Source organism: Vitis vinifera, chromosome 18, assembly GCF_030704535.1.
Source record: "Vitis vinifera cultivar Pinot Noir 40024 chromosome 18, ASM3070453v1".
NCBI lineage: Eukaryota > Viridiplantae > Streptophyta > Magnoliopsida > Vitales > Vitaceae > Vitis > Vitis vinifera.
In genome coordinates, this window is record NC_081822.1 from 32,706,322 (window position 1) to 32,722,116 (window position 15,795).

Sequence of the window (15,795 nt, forward strand, 5' to 3'; positions counted from 1 at the left end):
TCGCGACGCCCACAGCAGCACCGCCGGTAGCTCGCGACGCCTACAACAACACTACCGGCAGCTCACGACGCCCATAGCATCCCGTCGGCAGCCCGCCTGCTCCTCGTCATTCTTGGTTTGTTTCCAAGTTCCAACAGTCCACTTTCCATTATACAACTTTGAGGGATTTTAATATTTTATAATGATTTGGAATCTTCGGATTGATTTCTATTTACTAATAATCAGAGAACTTTGAGGAATTTTTTATTATTTAGTTAGAGAACTTTGAGAAATTCAAATTATTAATTATATTGATGGAATGATGGATATTAAAATTAAACAATTTTTGGACCACCTTATGAATTTTGATATGCTGTTAATGAATTTTGACAATTTCTTCTAAAAGAATTTTTTATTATTTAGTATTATCAAAAATATTTTTCTAATTTATATCTAAATATTCATCTTTTTTTTTTTTTTTATCAAAATGTAATTTTTCTTTTACAAAAAATGATACTAATAAAAACACACAAGTTAAAAAATGCATCTATCAAGATTCAAAATTACCACAAGCCCACCAGCTTTGAATTCTTTCTCCAATTAATAAAAAAATAAAAAATACACACATGCACATGTAGTTCAAGAATTCTCAGTTTGTTTCCATTATACAACAGTTTGTGCATTATGATATTAGATTGCAACTCAACCATAGATTCATGTGCCTAAAATTTATTAATTTGTTAATTTTTTATATTATATAAAATAATAAAATATATATTTATGACGTCACCGGTTCGATAACGGTTCGATCGGCGGTCCGACCAATAAACCGTGAATCGATAACTTTTCCTGTTCAATGACCGGTCCGATTTTTAAAATATTGCATATTACACTACCATCCAACCGACTCAGCATTTTCCACTTTTTTTTTTTTCATGATTTCCACTTTTGTTTATTTTTCTCTTTCAATTTTTATTGCTAAGTTATTTGAGAGCATGTAGAAAAATATTTTTACAAAATAAGCTTAAATTAAAAAAAAATTCAATTAATAAAAAAACAAGAAAATGCTACGTGGACAACTTAAGAGGTTCTTTATTTTTTCATAGTTTCATGTTCAGAAATTTAGAGTTTTGGGTCAAAATGACCAATTTATTGAAAAAATATATATATAAGATCTAATCACTTCTTAAAATTTATGTTAAAATTGACTTTTTTTATGCCACATAAGCGTCATATCATTAAAAAAATATTTTTTTTTCATCATTTTAGTTAAAGCCTCAATTGCCAACTGAGACTTTATTTTTTAGGCTTCAATTTAAAAATAAAGCCCCAATTGGTAATTGAAACTTTATTTTTGAACTAAAACCACAACTGTCAAGACTTTATTTTTGAATTAGAGTTACAGTTTCCAATTGAAGCTTTAGTTAATATTTTTTAAAATTAAAAATTAATTAAAAATTATTAAATTATAATTTATTATTGAAATTTTAAAAATATACTTAAATAATAAATTATTTATATTTAAACTTAAGAATCTAGTATTACTTCAACAAACATAAATTGATAAATAGAAGATATTATAAATAGAAGATATTATAAATGAATATTTTATTTATTAAAGTATATATTTTTAATTTCAATAATAAATTATAATTTAATAGTTTTTAATTAAATTTGAAAGTAAAAAAAAATTATAATTGAAATCTCACTTAGCAATTGCGACTTAAAAGTACATAATTATTTCGATAAAAATGAATTTATCATAATATAAATAAATTAATATCTTAAATTAATAAATTATATAATTTTATATATTATTTATATGTTATATAAGTTTATTATTTTAAGATTATTAATTTATTACTAAATAAATTATTAATTTGTAATATCTTCTATTTATCAATTTATGTTTGTTGAAGTAATACTATATTTTTAAGTTTAAATATAAATAATTTATTATTTAAGTGTATTTTTTAAATTTCAATCATAAATTATAATTTAATATTTTTAATTAAATTTTAAATTAAAAAAAAAAATTAATTAAAGCCTAATTGTCAATAAAGACTTTAGTTCAAAAATGAAACTTCAGTTAACAACTACGACTTTAATTAAAAAATGAAGTATAAGTTGTCAATTAAAATTTTAATTTAAAAAGAAAACTTTAATTGACAACTGTGACTTTAGTTTAAAAATAAAATTTCAATTGTGAACTGAGACTTTAATTAATGATTAAAAAAAAATATTTTTTAATGATATGACATCTACGTGGCACCGAGAAGGCCAATTTAAACATAAGTTTCAAAAAGTGGTTAAATCTTATATTTTTTTTAATAAATGGACCATTTTGACCCTCAGAAATTTAGCTGTATTTTTTTATTATATTATTTAGGCTATGGCTATAACTCTATGTATAAAACCTCTCATATTCATTTTATATTGATAATGTTTTATGGTGGCTCCCCTCTCTCGTGCTCAAATGTACAACACTCTGTGCGGACAACATACTAAACTTTAGTACCTTAAAAATATCAAACTTTTTGTTTTTTTTGGAATAATACAAAGTGTTGACAGATTAAAATAATTCAAATTCACGTGGTTTCCTAAAAGAGAAACAGAAAGTAATGTGGTTTCCCACCACCTACTACATTATTGTCTCATTTATTTATTCTATTCACCTACCACCTGCTACATTATTGTCTCATTTATTTATTCTATTCACTCTCGGCATCCTTCATCTTCTCCTTCTCTCTGATCCCAACTCCATTGTCACCCCCACCTCTTCTTTCTCTGCAATGTACCCATTTCCTCATTTCTCACTCCCTTCATAAATTTTCCATCTGGGTTTTGCTGGTTTTTGTTAGGTCTCTGAGATTCTGGCTGAAATCGTGGTCTATTCGGTGGCGAGTCTTCTCTGTTTGGATTGCATTGATCTTGTAAACTTTTCCGTCTGGATCTGTTTGGTTTGGTTGGTTTTGACTGCATTTTCTCTTAGTTGTTGCTGTGCTCTTGGATTCTCCATTTGGGTGGGTCTACTTGGATTGCATTTCTCTGTGAGTTTTCCATCTTAAGTTTGTTTGGTTTGGGTTTTCAACGCTTGTTGTGACTTTGGTTCTTAATGAATGCAAAGGTGCAATTGGGTCTGTGATTTTTCTGATTGGAGCGTGCGATCTGGGGCTTCTAGTGCCTTTGCTCGGTTAGTAAAGCAGCAGAAGGCACCATTTGTTCAAGAACGCAGTTCAAACATTTAGGAGCCATTTGGGGTTGACAGCAAACAGGTTAGTGAATGTTATGCTTTTGAAAACAGATCTCATGTTTTATTTCCTTTTGCCGTATGTATTCTCATGAGATAAAATATTGGTTTGAATGTTTCAATTTTGTGAAGCAAATTAATATGACTTCAAGATGGGATTTCCACTACCTATTTATGCCACAAATACTCCCAATTCTTTTCTTTTCTACCCCACCTAGACAAACCAAACAATGGGAAATGGAGATGGGTGACGGAGACTGAAACTGGAAATGGTGACATGCCTCTTGCTGGACCCTCAGCTAGCTTTGCAATTTGCTGCAACTTTTAACAAACTGCATAAAAAAATACACTGATGTACCTCTCCTCCTACCAGTTCTCTTCAAACGAACCACCAGATTTTGGGTTTTCTTGTTCTTGTTCTTGTAATGCTGCTCTCCACCATTTCTTCAATTTCAGTTGTGGCTTTAGGGGAAGGAGGGGCTGTGGCCTGTTAAAAAGGCTGTCCTGGGTGGGAGAGTCAGTCTTCGTGTTCAAAGACCTGAACCAGATCTGCAGTAGAAGGAGTTCACATTGATGGCTTAATTGGTTGGAGCTTTCCTTTTTGGCCAACAGAGCCTCATTGATTGATTCTTTGATTTGAATCTTTTTGCTTTTTCGTTGAATCTCAAGATTAGCAGAGGTTTTAATTTAATGGTCTTTGTGAAATGAAATTCTCAATGATTCCTCTGGTAGTCATCACGATCGATTATGAAATCAGAAAGGATTAATCAAGATATATTTTATTTCCTGTGTTTATCAATCCCATTTTTGTTTTGTTTAATTTTCTTAGAAGCTTTTTCTATGTCCTTGATTTTCTTGATATTGTTTCCCACTCGTAGAGATGGGAGGCTGCTAAATTAGAAGCTAGCGGGGCATCTGCAGCAAGGTGTTAGGATTTAGGCGGTATCAAAGAGATAGGAGAAGCCATTGTTGAAGTTTCAGACATCTGAAGAACGTTAGTCTAAACCATGTCCATTCATAGCCTCAAAACTTAATAATATGTTTTTATACCAAAGTTGCCTTAATGCAATTAACATTTTTACAGGGTTACAAGTCATTCGTAAAATCCAACTTCTCTTCAACATTCCTCCTTGGGGTGGAAAAGCTGGGCTAAGAAGAAAGAAGGAAGCTGTGAGGGTCTCTTTGCGGGAGGTTTTGCAGGAGAGAGAGAGCTGGGTGAGAGGAAAAATGTACGAGCTGTGAGGGCCACCCACTTCTCTCACTCGGGCATCAGGAAGTCCTTTTCTGAGATTGCCCTCCAGACGAGAGAATCCCTAAAAAGGCCCTATTTTCCTCTGCCACTCTCAATCCTCGCAGGTACTAATCTAATTATGTTATTATTATTTTTTTTTTTTGCAACCCCCGTTTGATTCCCAAGAAAATCCATCCCACACTTTCGATTTCCGGGAAAGTTCATCTTCCTTTGAAAAAATCCATGCAAAACGCTCATGGAAAACAAAAAAAACTGCTTTTCTTTGTTTTTTGCTCCCTGTGTTTTCTGGATCTGTTCTAGGAGTCTCTTTGCCTTTGTGCCATTCCCTAAATCCAAGATTTTTGAGCCAGGCTAAAAAACACAACCTTTCCTGCAAATCATGATCAGATTACCAAATAGCATCTCATGTTTTTTTTGTAAAAAAAGATTGGACAGATTTTGTATCCTGTGCGCGGGCTGGGCTGGTTGGAAATATCGGGAAATTTCCCGAAAAATCAGTAAAAACACCAATAATTACCGAAATTTTCGTTGACGATTATCAGTGACAAATATTGTGTTTGAGCCGGCCGATAATCGATATTTCTCTGAAATAGCCAAAATTTTTCAACATTTCAATCCTTGGGTGTCATATAAATCTAGCTTTCAAGAGGACTGACTTCGTATATTTTGCTTCTTTTCAGTCCGTGGGGTGCTTTGTCTGGTCAAGGGCACCTAGAGTTGTTCTCTTACATTAAAGGCCTACCCTGCTTCAAATCCAATCAGTAGATGTTTTCTTCATCCTTGATGAACTCGGGTTAATACAATGCCCTATTCCATTCATATTTCTTGGAGCAAATACTTCACTTTTATGTAGGTTTTTCAGACTTCATTAGCAAATGTGAGTCACCTAGGTACTAGGTAGTAAAAATGAGAGTCGGGAGTTATAGTGGAGGGATAAAAGCGTTGCCTTTGTATTGCCACAACATTTATTGGTAATCCAAAGATGATCATTTTAGATGAATTAGTATGTAGACTAAAACTTTTTCTTGGTGCATGTTTCTATATTTTATTTTTAGACAATTGGTATGAACCCAATAACAAGAAGGCATGTGTGGGGCATAATAGAGAATGCAAAGAAAGGGTTGCTATTGAGTGTGATATTGGGACAATGACATACCATTTTTTTGCATTGTCTATTATGTCCCACACATGCCTCCTTGTTATTGGATCCATACTAATTGTCTAGAAATAAAAAGAAACTCCATATGAATCATAAAACAAATAAATTAAAGAAACATGAACCAAGAAAAGTCTCTAGTCTACATACCAATTAATCTAAAATGACAAACTTTGGATCACCAATAAGTGTTGTAGCAACATTAAGATAACATTTCATTCCTCCACTATAACTCCCAACTCTCATTTTTGCTACTTGGGTGAGTCTCACTTGTGCTAATAAATTCTGAGAAATCTGCAAAGAAGTAAAGCATTTGACCCAATAGATATGGATAGAATAGAGTCATTGTATTAACATGAATTCATACCAATGGTAAGCTTCATTGCATTGAAACCTCAATTAGTTTGAAGTGTCGATTTGGATTTGGTTCTATTGCCCATGTGAGCTTCATCGAAAGGACGAGCAAGAATACTTGCCCCAATGAGGATGCAGTTACCATGCCTTACGGGAAAGCCGTGAAGCAGTTCTTTAAATATGTAAGTCTAATTAATAGAGATTGCTCAAACATATCCTTAGACTCCCAAAGTTTGGTTTCTGATTTTTTTTTAATGTTTTTTTACAGCATTTGGATTATATGGGTCACGTCCTATTGGTTATGTAATAAAGAGTGGTTGATGTTGCACAATTATTATTAAATAGGTCACGTTTAAATTAAGTTCTGGTTTTTTTTTTTTTTTGATAATACTACGTTGAGAAAAAAATTTTAAGCCCAAAATATTTGAGGTTTTTAGATCCAATGTTCAATGCATCAGGGCCCAATGCGGCTCAAGTCCTTGGTTACAAAAGAGAAGGCCCAGCAAACAAATGGGAAGGCCTAATTCTAGGGTCCAAGGCCCAAGTTCTAAGAGCCATTGCTCACTAATTTGGCCACAAGACCCAAGTTGTATTTTCTAAACTTCAATTTATTCAACATTGCAGAATCTATTTGATGGAGGAATAATGGTAAAAGGTCCTAAATTAGGTCGATGCTATTTGATATTATCCCTATATATATGTATTGTACACGTATCATTTCTTTGATCATCATCTAATACTTTCTAAATTATTTATACATATAGTACATTTATCCATCAATTCTGAACCTTTTTAGACATTTTACATAAAAAATTTCGTAAATTAACTTAGTGGTTGTTTGTTTATTATTTTATTTTATTTTTTACTAAAATAATTTGTTTTTAAACTTTAAATTATTTATTTTTCTACTTTTACATAATTTATTATAATTTTTTTTATGAATAGAAAAAGTAATATATTGATTTTTCTTTATTTTTTAATACTTAATAAAAATAAAATATTATAAAAATAAGCAACTAATACTTGACACTATTACACTATTTAGTTTTAATTTCTATTTAGAATTAAGTAAAAAAAACAAATACCCTAAAAGTTTGTATAAAATGGGTATTGTAAGTTCTTTTTTTTTCTTTTTGTTATAATTTTGTCAATTTCCTATATGGGTTTAGAATCTTAAGGAGGTAGCTTTCGATTTTATTTTGTAGTAGAAACTAAAACTAAAATTTTAAGGAAAATTATATTAATAAATTTTCATTTATCATTATATAACTTGTCATTGTAAACTTAGGGCCTAGGGTTTGACAATGTTTTTTAAAACTTACTTTTAAAAGCTATTTTTAAGTTAAAAAATAAAAAACAGTTTTTAAAAAAAAAAAGAAAATATGATCAAATGGGGCTATGTTTTCATTTTGTTTTTAAAAACCGATAAAAACAATTCTTACTTGTTCTTTAAAAATTAGTTTCTATTTCACTTTATTTTTAAAAATTGTTTTAAGAGAAAGACTAGGTTTACAACCCTCCGAAAACGATCAAATAGTAATATAAATTTTTAAAAATAGAAAATCATTTTTAAATTACACAGTCAGACTCTTAAGCTTTTTTGAACTTAAATAAAAATTCCAATTCGAAAAAAAACCATAAGTAACTCTTGTTTGAAATAAATTATAATAAGTTGTTTGATTACTTATTATAAATAAGATAATCAAAACACAAACTAATCACATTTAAAAATAGTATTTTTTTTCCCAATTATTGAAGTAGGTTACATTAGTAAGAGTACTAAAATAATTATTCCTTTTTTATGAAATTGAATTCCCTCAACATAGTGTTTAACTTCTAAATTTCCTTTTTTTTTTTAAACCTTTACAATATCATAAAATAACTTACATTGTATAATATAGTGTGTGTATTTATTAACTTCTGAGTGTGGAAATGGAATGGTTTTATGGGCAGGAGGGGGAGAAAAGATGTTAATGCAAAGTTGAATGAAGTTGCCTTTGTTGTGGAGAATACAAAGGGTACTGCCGTACTGCAATGAAAATGTTTTAAGTGTATTACTGAATAGATGCCTTTCAAGCCTCCATCAACCAACTAGCCAAGCCCCATGTGACGACCATTCATTCATGCTGTTTACTCACATCCGTAATCTAAAAAAGGGAAAAGAAACTTTCATTATTATTGACAGTACATTTCCTTAAGTATCATCCTATCCGGTAGTTGTTCACTTTATAGACCCATATTTTTCAGCTTAGCACTTGTTGGTATGAGTCGTACGGCAGAGGAAGAAGCAACAATAAAGTAAATGTTTCAGCCTTCAGGCACCTCACATTCTAGCGAGTTGAAAGCTAACTTGTATTCTCAATTAGAATTCTAAAAGAAAAAGGAATCTGAGTCTATTCATAAATTACCTCATATGCAGTGAGTTAGGTTTACAAATTTATTGCATCTCCTCCCTCCACTGCTTTTCTTTCTTTTACTTTAATAACATTAGGGTTCTGCAACTTCTAATGATATTAATGTCGATATAAAACCAAAACCTAATGAACTAGAATAAGAAAATGACTAATTAAAGAATGTAACCAAATGCATGGAGAAGGAAAAAAAGAGTAGTCAAGAACTGAAGAGTAAAGTGTTGCCCGTAGAAGGTGAATAAATCGAGCCAAGGAATCCAAAAAGAATGGCAAGAAAATGTAAGAGGTCAAAGTAAATTTGGAGAAATGGGCACTGACGAAAGGAAGAGGAAGAAATGGAAAAGAGATGTTCATAGTAACTTGAATCCCAGTGAAGCGTGTTGAGTCTTTACATCTATCTATATACACCACAATAGAGAGAGAGAGAGAGAGAGAGAGAGAGAGAGAGAGAGAGAGAGAGAGGGATTCTGAGGAAGAAAAGGACTTTGGAATGACTTATTACCAAAGCCAGATACAAGACACATAGTTTTGGGTGATACAAACAGCTTTACAGTTCTAAATTCCCCCCGTAAACTGCAAACTTTCTTCTCTTCTTTACTTCTTTCTTCAACACCCACCCTTATTAATCTGCCCTTCCACAGTCCAATGCTGCATCCAACACAAAAAAGAAAAAAAATATCTTCCCAAATTACAGTTTGACAGGCTAGGGTTTTGTGCTTTCCACGTATATATGCACTCACGTACATATATGATATCTTCAATTATTACAAGAAAAAAAAAAAAAAGGCGCTAGGGTTTTAGCTAACTTTACTGTCTCATCTCCAAAACCCTATTCAAGTTTTCAGTAATCGACTTGGTTCGCGCATTCACAAAGTTAGCAACAGAAAAGGGTCTTCAATTAAAAAGGCAAAGGGATCTATATCAGTGGAATTAATGAAAGTTATCGTTGTGGGTATTTTTATGTTTAGCATATAAAGGTTTGGGGGGATTAATGGGATGGTTTTGGCTGTTTTTGAATGTTACAGGATAGTATGCTTTGAACTTCCCTTATGGGTAAGGAAAAAGTGTTTTTTCATGCATTCATATATATAATATATATATATATATATATATATATATATATATATATATATATATATATATATATATATATATATATATATATAAAACCATACAATAAACCAAATTTAATTAATATTTTATACACTTTTTGATAAACCTTTGACCATCCTAGGTATTACATTTAGCTAATAAATACGTGAAACTTAAATTATTCTTAAAATATTTTATTTTATAATTATTTTTACGTGAGTAAAAAACTTAATTTAAGTTCAATGGATTTATATAGTATGAAAAAAGTTGAAAGTGAGTTTCATATACTCAAGTAAAAATATTTATAAATTATAAATCCTTTAAAACTAATTTAAGTTTAACGCGGTCATCAGTAAAAAATAGTATTTAGGATGATCAAAGATAATACTTATATCATCAAAAGGTATTACCCGAATAATCAAAAGTAATATTTTTAACTAAAAGGTGTATAGAATACTAATTATTTTTATATAACTGCTTAAAATTTATATTTTATAAATTTAACTTTTATTTTATGATTTTTTTTTATATTAGTATATGAAAACACACTTTTCCCTATATTGAGCTCTAAAAATTCACTGTCTCAATATATGAAAATGCTTCTACTATAAACCACCCTCAAATCTTGAAGAATATTAATATGAAAATAAAATTTTTATTTTATTACTAAAAATATATTATATTTCAATATTTAAAAATTAAAAGATATTATATTTATATTTATGAAATAATTTGGTTGGAACTCTCATGCATGCTCGGGAATTTACAATATTTTGCTAGAATAAATAGCAAATCTATATGTATAATAAATTGATCATAGTTACACTAGGCTCTAATTCATAATTAGATCAGGAGTCATGATTAACATAAAAAATACCTAAATAGATAATAATTTCTGATGTTACATAATTTTAAGAATTTAAGTTTGATTCAAATTGCCAACTTTAAAAATTTTAAATTTTATGGAAAAAAAACTACATTAAAAAATATCTAATTTCATATTATAATAATATTTATCAAACTTTTTGGTAAAATTATCATAAATGCCTTTAATATATTTATATTAGTTCATTTACAAATTTTAAACACTATTTTTATTAAAACACGTTTTAGTACATTTTAAATAAAAAATTTCATCATTTTGAAAGTCTAAGATTTTATATAAAATATTTTAGTTGAAATTTAATTTATAAAATTTCACTAAAAATATGTGGTAACAATTTTTTTGCCGTGAGTTAATATATTTGCATTGATATTAATTTATTTAAATAACTAAAATTATTAATAATAATTTATATTAATAATTTATCTTATCAAATTAATTTTAATTTAAAATTATATTTTGAAAAATATTAGAACTTCGTTATTTATAATTAAAATTCTTCATCCTAAATTATTAGTTTACTTGGTATAATTTGTTGAGATTTTTATGTAGGGAAACATTTTGACAAGCTTAGCTTTTAGTTCATAATAAGAGTTTTGAGTAAAATAATTCTCAGAAATTTTCCTTTTATTCATACTTTTTTTATATTTGTCATTTTGAAAGGTCTATTTCATGCATTTATATTATATACAACAAAAACACAAAATTGGTACACTGGTTATTTTACTAAACATCCTTATTAAAAGAACCAACAAAAATAATAGTTTATTATTTATTTATTTATTTTTTCAATAAAAGGCTTAACAAGCTCTTATATATTGTCTTTTTCATTTGAAGATTTTTTAAGCGTATTTAGAAGAGCAAATATAAATTACTTTTCAAGAAACACTTGATTTTTGAAAAATAAAAATAATAATTTTATATTAAATAATATTTTAAAACACAAATAAAAAATAATTTATTTTTGGAAAATATTAAAATAATTATAAAAAAAATGCTAATGTGTTTTCTATTTTATTTATTTTCATTTTCATGTAAAATTAGGGACTGAAGCTCGACGACGTCGTTTAGTCTGGTTCACCTTTGTCTTCCTCATTTCTTACAGTTGGAAGGTACCTTTTGCAATTGGTCCATGACAAAGGTATTCTCACCCCTCTCTTATAAACCAATGTTTTAAAAATTGGATAAGACCGCCCAGTTGAACTGTTGATCGGACCTTGATCTGATCCGATTTAACTTCTGAGCTTGAAGTGGGTTTAGACCGACACTGAACCGCTCAGAACCAGGATGGTTCGATTCCTTGAATGCTATTGGGCCACACATTCATTCATGGCCCAACTTTCCATGGCCCAATAGCCACTTATAGTCAATGTGGCATAAATGTAACAATTGATTTAAAAGAAAAATCAGCGTTTAAGCATGCATGACTTGTAGGCTTGAACAAGTTAAGCATGGTTGCACCAACATGCTACTTATCAATTTGTGCGCAAGAGTTGTAAATAAATAATAAAATAGATATATTATTTAAAAAATTCATCTCAAATATTTAATATATTTTTAAACTTACAAAATAATAAGATATATTTTTTAAACTTATAAAATAATAAGATATATATAAATAATATAATGACATGATACTATTCCTTTTTCAATATATATTTTCATATTTAAATGTTATATACGTTTTATTTAATAAAATTCAAATATTAATATATATATATAAGATAAAAAATAAATATTATTGATTTTTAATTTTATATATATTTATAATTTTTTAAAATTATTTTGAATTTTAATAAAATATAAATTATATATTTATGATGTCAACGATTCGATCGTAGTTTAACTATCGATTTGATCATTGAACTGTAAATTAGTAATTTTTCCATTTTAATAGTCGATCCGATTTTGAAAACATTAAGGAAAACAAAATATTAAGCCTTGTAGCTTCTCGTCTTCATTTCAACTTTCATTGAATGTTGTGCAATTCATCTAGCAAGTTGATTTTAAACTTGTAGACAGAAAATCAAAAACTACAATTTTGGATTTTTTTTCCCCCCTTTCCTTTTTTGCAGTTTCTCTATATCAAAGGGTTAAGGGTTATATTGGTTTAAAAAAAAAAAAAAGGTCTCCATGAGCATCTTTTCACATAAAGCTAAACAAAAAGATAAGATATTCTTAAAAAAGAATGATTCAGTACAAGAAATCACACTTTTACCTGCAAATTTACTTACAGCTAATAGTTTAGAAATTGCCACTATATGTTTTAGCGATAATTTTTTTTACTACCACAACATGACCACTATATGTGCTGTCACTAAATGTTTTAGCTGCAATTTCAAAAATATGCAGCTAATTGTTGTTGTTTTAGCCACAACATCATTTTTGTAGGTAAAAAATAACTATTTAGTCACAACATTTATTATCATAAATTTAAAATATTATTGCCACAAAAGATACAAAATATTTTAGTTTTTTTTACTGAAAGTAATTTGTTTTCAAATTTTAAGTTATTTATTTTTTTACTTTTTCATAACTTATAATAAACTTTTTATTAAATAAAAAAAGCTAAAATATATAGTTTTTTCTAAGTAAAAAAAATAATATATTATTTTTTCTTTTTTTCTTTTTAATGTTTAATAAAAATAAAATACTACAAAAAAAAAACAACCTAATATTTAATACTATTAAATATTAATGTTCTATTTAAAATTAAGTAAAAAAATAAACATCACTTAAGTCTTTATCTTTGAATCACAAATTATACTACGTCCAACCAACTCAGTATTTTTCATTTTTTATTTATGATTTCCACTTTTGTTTATTTTTTTCTTCCAATTTTTATTGCCAAGTTATTTGAGAGCATGTAGAAAAATATTTTTACGAAATAAGCTTAAATAAAAAAAAATCAATTAATAAAAAACAAGAAAATGCTACGTGGACAATTTAAGAGGTTCCTTTATTCTTTCATGGTTTCATGTTGTTAAGCAATTTAGCTGTATTTTTTTTATTATATTGTTTAGGGTATGGGTATAACTCTATGTATAGAACCTCTCATATTCATTTTATGTTGATAATGTTTTATGGTGGCTCCCCTCTCTCGTGCTCAAACGTACAACACTCAGTGCGGGACAACATACTAAACTTTAGTACCTTAAATATATCAAACTTTTTGTTTTTTCCTTGGAATAACAGAAAGTGTTGACAGATTAAAATAATTCAAAATTCACGTGGTTTCCTAAAAAAGAAACAGAAAGTAATGTGGGAGCAGGTAGCAGGAACACTCCAGCTTCCAGAATTAGTACGGACAGCTTCATCCCACATCCCACCACCTGCTACATTATTCTCTCATTTTTTTTATTCTATTCACTCTCGGCATCCTCCATCTTCTCCAAGGCTCAAGTTCTAGGAGCCATTTCTCCCTAGGTGGGCCACAATCCCCAAGTAGACCTTTTACATGAAAACTTTTTAATAGTAACCTACAGGGTGTTTGGTTTTTTTTAGATTTTTATTTAAAAGCAATTTATTTTTAAATTTTAAGTTATTTATTTTTATATATTTTCATAATTTATTATAATTTTTGGTTAAATAAAAAAAGTCAAAATATTTTATTTTTTTTAAGAAAAAAATAATATATTAATTTATATTTTATTTTTACTTTTTAATGCTTAATAAAAATAAAATAATACAAAAACAAATAACCAAATACTTAACGCTATTAAATACTATTTAGTTTTAATTTTTGTTTAGAATTAAATGAAAAAGACAAACATTACCTCAAAGTTAGTAAGAAATGGGTATTGTAAGTTCTTTTTTTTTTTTTTGTTATAATTTTATTAATTTCCTATATGGATTTAGAAATAGGGAAAAATGGTGTCTTATCGATTTTATTTTGTAGTAGAAACTAAAACTAAAATTTTAAGGAAAATTATATTAATAAATTATTATTTATCATCATATAACTTTTTCTTGTAAACTTAGCATCCGTTTGGAAATGTTTTTTGAAATTTATTTTTTAAAAGCTATTTTTAAGTTAAAAAATAAAAAACAGTTTTTAAAAACAAGTTTTAAAAAATATAATAAAATTGACCCATATTTTTATTTTGTTTTTAAAAACTAGTGAAAACAACTTCTACTTATTTTCTAAAAATTGTTTTATATATTACTTTATTTTTAAAAATTGTTTTTGGGCAACAACGACCAAACAATATTAGTTTTAAAAACATTTTTTTTTTATTTTTAAAAATAAAAAACTGTTTTTAAATTACACAACCAAACTGGCTTTGAGCTTTTTTGAGCTTAAATAAAAATTTCAATTCCAAAAAACCATAAGCAACCCTTGTTTGAAATAAATTATAATTAGTTGTTTCCTTACTTATTATAAACATAGATAATCAAAACACAAACTAATTACATTTAAAAACATAATTTTTTCCCAATTATTGAAGTAGGTTACAATAGAAAAATAACTAAAATAATTATTGCTTTTTAATGAAATTGAATTCCCTCAACATAGTGTTTTAACTTCTTTTTTTTTTTTTAACCTTTACAATATCATAAAATAACTTACATTGTATAATATAGTGTGTGTATTTATTAACACTTGAGTTTGGGAATGGAATGGTTTTATGATGTGCATGGGGGTGGGGGAAGAGATGTTAATGCAAAGTTGAATGAAGTTGCTTTTGCTATGGAGAATACAAAGAAGTTATTACTTAATTTTTATAATATAGTGTGTATTTATTACTTAATTTTTATTTTAAGTATATTTACGTTATATAATAAAATTAATTTTAAATTATCAAATTGACATATTTATCATCATAAAATATAATTAGAGCAAAGAGGTTAAGTAAAAATGGAGGTTAATTATGGAACAATAAAAAATATTATGGAGGTAATTAAGGCAAACAAAAATAAAATAAGTAAAATAAGTATGTGAGCTTAAGAATAAGCTACTATTACTTAAAATTATTTTTTATTTTAAGTTATATCCTTAAGTTATTTTATCAAATATATTTAATTTATTTAATAACTTAAATTAAGTTATTAATTCACTTTAAGTTATTAAATTACTTTACTAAACACCCACTTACTAATAAACTCAATTTAAAACTTCCATTCTCACTTCATTTCTTCGTTGAAGCAATTGAAAAGGGGAGCTGAAAAAAAAAAAAGGAGAAGTGAATAGTGATCACTTCACTTTAAATGAGAATGGGAAAGAGAAGAATGACCACAAGACACCATTACAAGGTTCACAGATTTTTTAAAATGGGAATGGGTTCCAAAGCTGGAAATGGAAAGAAGAGAAGACCAGAGAATTGAGACACCTTTCTGCCAGAAAATTAAAATTATGATATTTGGGGCTCATTTTCAGGCAGCTTTGCCAGGTGTCACAATCCTAGGAGATCACATGTC

The 15,795-nt window shown here is 27.9% G+C and overlaps 1 long non-coding RNA gene and 1 other non-coding gene across 4 annotated transcripts; both read left to right on the forward strand.

Annotated features, from left to right (window-relative positions):
* The first annotated feature begins 2,674 nt into the window (after window positions 1-2,674).
* Window positions 2,675-6,322, forward strand: LOC104882736 (uncharacterized). Of its 3 annotated transcripts, XR_009465103.1 has the most exons (6): window positions 2,681-3,029; window positions 3,107-3,254; window positions 4,108-4,223; window positions 4,314-4,585; window positions 5,162-6,173; window positions 6,260-6,322. It is a non-coding gene; the product is annotated as an uncharacterized LOC104882736 (long non-coding RNA). The 3 variants fall into 3 exon arrangements; XR_009465104.1 differs by having other exon boundaries at window positions 2,675-3,029; window positions 3,686-4,223; window positions 5,162-6,322; XR_009465102.1 differs by having other exon boundaries at window positions 2,683-3,029; window positions 5,162-6,322.
* On the forward strand, window positions 5,554-5,685 carry MIR3635 (microRNA MIR3635). The gene has a single exon (NR_127888.1). It is a non-coding gene; the product is annotated as a microRNA MIR3635 (primary transcript).
* Window positions 6,323-15,795: the final 9,473 nt, after the last annotated feature.